This window comes from Myotis myotis, unplaced genomic scaffold (genome assembly GCF_014108235.1).
Source record: "Myotis myotis isolate mMyoMyo1 unplaced genomic scaffold, mMyoMyo1.p scaffold_m19_p_1, whole genome shotgun sequence".
Taxonomy (NCBI): Eukaryota; Metazoa; Chordata; class Mammalia; order Chiroptera; family Vespertilionidae; genus Myotis; species Myotis myotis.
The window spans coordinates 105,654,679-105,661,397 of NW_023416313.1; the positions used below are offsets into that span (position 1 = coordinate 105,654,679).

General features: G+C 49.5%; 1 pseudogene; it reads right to left on the bottom strand.

Annotated features, from left to right (window-relative positions):
- Positions 1 to 746: 746 nt before the first annotated feature.
- On the bottom strand, positions 747 to 2,183 carry LOC118667686 (annotated as a pseudogene).
- Positions 2,184 to 6,719: the final 4,536 nt, after the last annotated feature.

The following is a 6,719-nucleotide window of genomic DNA, read 5'->3' on the forward strand; positions in this document are numbered from 1 at the left end:
TGATGGAATTCTCCTTTCTCTCTGTTCTCCTGAGCCAGACTCTGGACGTTGACTGTGACATTCTCTTGGTCATCGTTTTGTGTTTTATTTTTTTTCCAAAATGTTACAAAGTTTATATGAATATAACATACAAAGATGCAGCCTCCTTTGTAGGAACAGGGAAGAAAGGAGTGGTTAAGCAAGGCACACAGAGCTGCAGCAAGCACAAGCTGTGGGGAGGGCAAAAGGGGAGAGGAGTTGGCACTGGGGCTGAGGCCCTAGAGCCGTTGCTGGGGAAGTAGGCATCTCCTCTGAGTGCCACGTTCTGAGGCTGAACTAATTGGTCAAGCTGAGGCAGAGGTGGGTGGCCATATCAGCCATTTTTGGTGGTGTTTACCCTTTCCCACCCCAGCTCTGTTGTAAAACCACAGAGCCCTGGATTCCAGAGGCCCTGGAAGGGGGTGAGAGGAAGTGAGTAGGGAAAGTTTGAAAGCCGATATGCCTGTGTGCGGAGGGATGGCCGGGGACAGTGGTGAGAGGTAGCAGGGGAAGGGCTCTCATACATACCCTTCTGTGAGGGCCACAGGTGAAGGAGGCCAGGGGAGTAGGGTAGGGATGGGGCACCATGGCCTCAGCCTCTTAGGCATCCCTGTCTGTCCTCTGCAGTGAACATGAAGGAAAGGGCTGCCTCTGAGGAGGGGCCAGGCCAGGCCAGGTGACCACCTTGAGTTCAGGCTGAGGTGAAGATCCTCTCCCTGAGATGCCGTCTAACTGGTGATGACAGAGGGCCCAGGGCCTCCGCGCTTCTCAAAGAACATGTAGTCAATGAGGAATGTGGCTCCCAGCAGTACAGCCTTCACGCTCACGTCCAGATCCAGCGGGAACTGCAAGCCAAAGTCATCTGCATCCATGTGGGCTTCTTGAAACAGGCTCCCGTCCCCCCACTGCTTGCTGATGCGGCCCACACTGTGGGACTCATCTGGAGTCTTCACCTCAAAGTAGGTGTCCGTGCCACAGCCACAGGTCCAGCAGGGCTCCACCACTCACAGGATCGTATGGCAATCGGCATCTTGAATGGAGAACTTGGGGAGGAAGGGATGCCAGGGCTGCAGGACATGGCCAATGGTGGTGCCTGGTGGTGACTGTACTTCCATCTCTCGGTCCCCCGAGTCCACCAGACGGATGCGAAGAGGCGGGGAGCCCTGCAGCACAGACATGCACAGGAGTTGCTCTCTTCAGCCGCCTGACCCAGGGGCTGTCTAGCCCCTGAGCACAATTCATACCAGTTATTTGTCTCCCAGCCTAGGAGCATTTCCACTCATTCTGTTGGTGAAGCAGAATCTGATCAATCAGCACCAAGAATTCGATGTGGGGCAGAACTGGGGACTGGCTCCCTTCGTAGTCCTCCCTAGATGCTCCACAAGGGAGAAAGGATACCGCCAGATACTGGGGCCACGTTCCAGGAGGCCGGCAGCACTGTTGGGATTGTGCCAGCAGCGCTGGTCCATTGGTGCCTGACCTGTCCTCTTAAGATTGAACCTGGAGGGCCGAAACCGGTTTGGCTCAGTGGATAGAGCGTCGGCTTGCAGACTGAGGGGTCCCAGGTTCAATTCCGGTCAAGGGCATGTACCTGGGTTGCGGGCACATCCCCAGTGGGAGATGTGCAGGAGGCAGCTGATCGATGTTTCTCTCTCATCGATGTTTCTAACTCTCTATCTCTCTCCCTTCCTCTCTGTAAAAAATCAATAAAATATATTTAAAAAAAAAAAAAAAAAAAAGATTGAACCTGGAGGCCAAACTGGTTTGGCTCAGTGGATAGAGCATTGGCCTGAGGACTGAAAGGTCCCAGGTTCGATTCCAGTCAAGGGCATGTACCTTGGTTGCGGGCACATCCCCAGTAGGAGGTGTGCAGGAGGCAGCTGGTCGATGTTTCTCTCTCATTGATGTTTCAAACTCTCTATCCCTCTCCCTTCCTCTCTGTAAAAAAATCAATAAAAATATATTAAAAAAAAAAAAAGATTGAACCTGGAGGACTACTAAGAGAGATAGTCCCCAGTTCCGCCCCGCCTCCGCCACTGATTGATTGGATTTGAGGCCCAGGAGGAGGGACCAAGAAGTTGCCTTTTCAGCCACTTGCCACACTGATTGATCAGCTCCCACTCCCTCAGGTCCCTAGCCTGGCGTTCAATCAAGCCTTTGGTCATTTTGGATGTTACAGACCCTGGGTTTTTATATATTAGGATGGGCACTTGGGCTGTTTCCAAATCTAGGTTATTGTAAACAACACTAAAATGAACATAGGGTGTATATATTCTTTCAAATTAGTGTTTCAGGTTTTTTTGGATAAGTTCCCAGAAGTGGAATCACTGCGTCATAAAGCAGTTCCATTTTTAATTTACTGAGGAAACTCCATACTGCTTTCCACAGTGGCTGCACCAGTCTGCATTAACAACAGTGCACATTGGCTTCCTTTTCTTTACATCCAAGATAAAACTTGTTTTTTTTATTTATTGACTAGAGGCCCAGGGCATGAATTTGTGCATGGGTGGGATCTGGCCAGCCCAGCCCCAATCGTGGCAGATCAGGGCTGGGCCTATCAGGAGGAGGAGATGGCGGGAGGTTGGCCAGCCAGCCTTCCCCAATCAGGGCCCAATCAGGGCCATGCTGACTGGGGGGAGGGGTTGCAGGAGGTTTGCACAGACAGGTTGGCTTTCTGCACATGGACACTAGCTGTGTGCAAAAGATGGTACTCATCATTCTCAGGGAGCCAGCCATAAGGATGTGTGGGTGAGGCATGCAGAGCATCGGGCATGTATGTGGGCCAGCTGGGACAGGATGTCCCCAGCAGCTCAGGGTCAGTCTTGCTGATAGGGTCCATAAAGCAGTTAGTAAGAACCATGTCACATCAATAATTTCCAAGCCCTAGGTGCTATACTCCCAGCATCTCCCAGCCCCTCAGGCATACATATTACCTGAATATTTTAGGTGGAGAGAGAAGAAAGTAGGCCCTTTGGAAATATCCTTTATAGCTGGTGGGGAAGAAGAGATATATTCTCACATTTCCTTGTGGAAGAAATCTCAGAATAAGGGAATCTTTTTTGGCAGTGAGCTGTGTCACTTGGGAGAGAGGTACGCTGGTAAAGTGAAAATTTCTTCTTATTCTCTTCAATGCACCTATTCTTGGAATTTTTTGCTCCAAAGCCATGCTGGAACTCCCAAACTCCTATCAGTATTTTGTCTATGGGTAACTGTCAAAATCAATGATCTGTGTGTGGGAGGGTGGGAGAGGGGTGACAGTAGAAAACTCCTATTGCACCATCTTGCTGACATCACATTCTATCAATTCTTAACATTAAGGGATTGTTGTGAGGCTAAAACTCTATATAGCAAAAATTCTTTGTAAATAATAAAGTTAATTCAAATGTTAGTTATCCTATCTAATAATAGACAAACATGGTAATTAACTGTACCTCCAACACACTTCCCATTGGCTAATCAGGGTTATATGCAAATTAACTGCCAACCAAGATGGCGGCCAGCAGCCAAGCAGCTGAAGCGAACAGGAGGCTTGCTTGCTCCAGTGATGGAGGAAGCCAAGGTTCCCTGCCTGACGCTGCCGGCCTCTGAGCTGCACTCTAAGAGACAATGTTGCAATTATAGAAGCTAAACAAACCCCAAAAACCTGCTTTCCACCAGTCGGGCCTCAGAGCTGGAGCTGCAACAGTGTTTCAATTATAGAAGCCAAACAAACCCAGATACCTACTTTCAGCAGCCGAGGTCTCAGAGCTGGAGCTGAGCCTCAGAGCTAAAGCCGGCTCTCAGTTCCAGTGACAGCCATAGAAGGTAAATAAATCCCAGAATAAAAAAAAAAGAAAAAAAGGAGAGGTTGGGAGCTTCAGTCGCCCACCAGCCAGAAAACAGCCCTCAGCCCCTCACCCAGACTGGCCAGGCACCCCAGTGGGGACCCCCACCCTGAAGGGGGTGTGACCAGCTGCAAACCGCCATCATCCCCTCATCCAGGCTGGCCAAGCACCCCAGTGGGACCCCTACCCTAATCCAGGACACCCTTCAGGGAAAACCAGCCGGCCCCCACCTGTGTACCAGGCCTCTATCCTATATAATAAAAGGGTAATATGCAAACTGACCCTAACAGCAGAAGGACTGGGAATGACACACACTGACCACCAGGGGGCAGACGCTCAATGCAGGAGCTGCCCTCTGGTGGTCAGGGCACTCTCACATGGGAGGAGCTCTGCTTAGCCACAAGCCAGGCTGATGGTTGCCAGTACAGCGGTGATGGTGGGAGCCTCTCCTGCCTCCTCAGCAGCGCTAAGGATGTCCTACTGCAGATTAGGCCTGCTCCCTGCTGGCAAGTGGACATTCCCCGAGGGCTGCCGGGCTGCCAGAGGGATTTCTGATTGCCATCTTAGGCCCAATCCCCTGGGGAGTGGGCCTAAGCCAGCAGGTGGTCATCCCCTGAGGGGTCCCAGACTGTGAGAGGGCACAGGCTGGGCTGAGGGACCCCACCCCCTGAGTGCACAAATTTTTGTGCACCGGGACTCTAGTCTTATATAATAAAAGAGAAAGATGCAAATTGACCATCCCTCTGCTACTCTAATCAGCCAATCAGGAGTGAGTATGCAAATTAACCCAATAAAGATGGTGGATTAATTTGCATACACAGGCACCGGGCAGAGAGCAGAGCAGGAGAGTAGGCAGCTTGGGGGATTTGGCTCCCTCAGTCGCTCCCCCAAGCCACCGGGCGGAGAGCAGAGAGGGAGGGCTGGCAGCTTAGAGGACTTGGCAGAGTGGGAGGCTGTGGGATGGAGACAGAGCAGGAAGGGAAAATGAAGAGCGTGGGGAACACCAGGAATTCTGGGAATAGTAGTTATGGTGGCAGACAGATCTCCTAGACCAGTGGTTCTCAACCTTCTGGCCCTTTAAATACAGTTCCTCGTGTTGTAATCCAACCATAAAATTATTTTCATTGCTACTTCATAACTGTAATGCTGCTACTGTTATGAATTGTAATGTAAATATCTGATATGCAGGATGGTCTTAGGCGACCCCTGTGAAAGGGTCGTTAGACTGCCAAAGGGGTCGCGACCCACAGGTTGAGAACCGCTGTTAGACAGTAGAGCAAAGTGAGCCTGTTACTGTTGCGGTAGGTGGTAGAGGGAAAGCAAAGGTGGGAAACATAAGTAAAATCAGAATGTCTAGGAAAAATTAAAGGGAAGATATCCTAAAATTCCAGGAAATCTCCACCAATGAAGCAAAGAAAAAAAATGCCTCTATTATTCTTTACGCAACAAATTAAACTGGGTTGGGGGTCTCAGACAATTCACTCATATGATTGCAAAGACAGACAGAAACTCCTGGATTGGAGAGGGCTCCCCTGAGAGCTCCCAGATTGGAAAGGGTGCAGGTCCGGCTGAGAGACCCAACCCCCATGCACAAATCTTTATGCACCAGGCCCCTAGTTAATAATAAGCACAAGTACTCAAAGAAATTGTAAGATAGATCATAAAAATACATTGGATTTTTTCTCCCCTTTAACACCTGAATCTGATGTACAATAAAGCGATCATGAAGGGAGAGGCTGCTAGACTGTGAGGCAGTTTAAGGGTAAAGTCTAATGAGAAACTGCCGGAGACCAAGTCCAGCATGACAGCAGGTTGAATCTGGGAATGGCTGATGGCATTTCCCCAAACCTGAATAGGATACATTAAATTGATTTCTTGGCTGCCAGACAGCTAAAGGGCTTCTTAATATACATGTTATTGCCTCCTACTGGCCAAACACTTGAACAGTTGTAGGCTAATTCCCCCATTCTGACAATGCTTGTGTATACCCTTTGAAGTGTATATCTTTGCCTCGCCTCAGGACAAATTGTGTTAATAAAAAGTATGGGGTCCTGGGACTAGAAGACCTTAGACCTTAAGACCTTAAAACCTTAGACCTGAGTCCTTAGAACTTAGAACTTAGCTCATTTAGCTAAGCTCCTCTGACCCCCAAATGCCTTTCAAAATTATATTTTGCCTCTGGACTCTTTATTAATCTACACACAGCCTTCTCCAGATTCCTGAACCCTTCTTGATTCTGGGACAAGAACCCCAGCAAGAAACAGTAGTCACAGTTAACCAGTGCCAGGCATTTTAAAAGCTCTTAACAAGTAATACTCCATTCAATTCATTATCATTCTTCCCATTTTAAAGGTGAGAAAACTGGGCACAGGACAGTTAAACAATTTACTCAAGATGACCCAGATAGTAAGAATCAGACTGTCAGAATTTGAACTCTTTTTCCTCAAGAAAGTAAAAATTAGAACTTCCTTGTGACCTAGCAATTCTACTTCTGGAAATATATCTGAAGAGACTTGAAACATTAATCCTATATAATAAAAGCCTAATATGCAAATTGTCCCCTCAACCAGGAGTTTCACCGGGAGTTCACCCATTCGCTATGAGGGCCACAGTTGCCAGGGCTGCAGGGGCCAGTCAGGCTCACCATGGGTTCATGCAGGAGCCGGTCTGCTGAGGCTGGCTGGGAGAGAGACAGTGCGCTGCCTACCCGGCTTCCATGCGGCACCACTGGGTGGCCCAGAGGCCCACGCTGCACCCCAGCCCATAGCGTCCGGCGGCACTCACGTGGAGACTTGAGCACCATGATTCAGGCAGGGGGGGCACATGAGGGCCCGGGGGTCCAGGAGCTGCCCAGGGCCCAGAGATCAGCTGGGACCT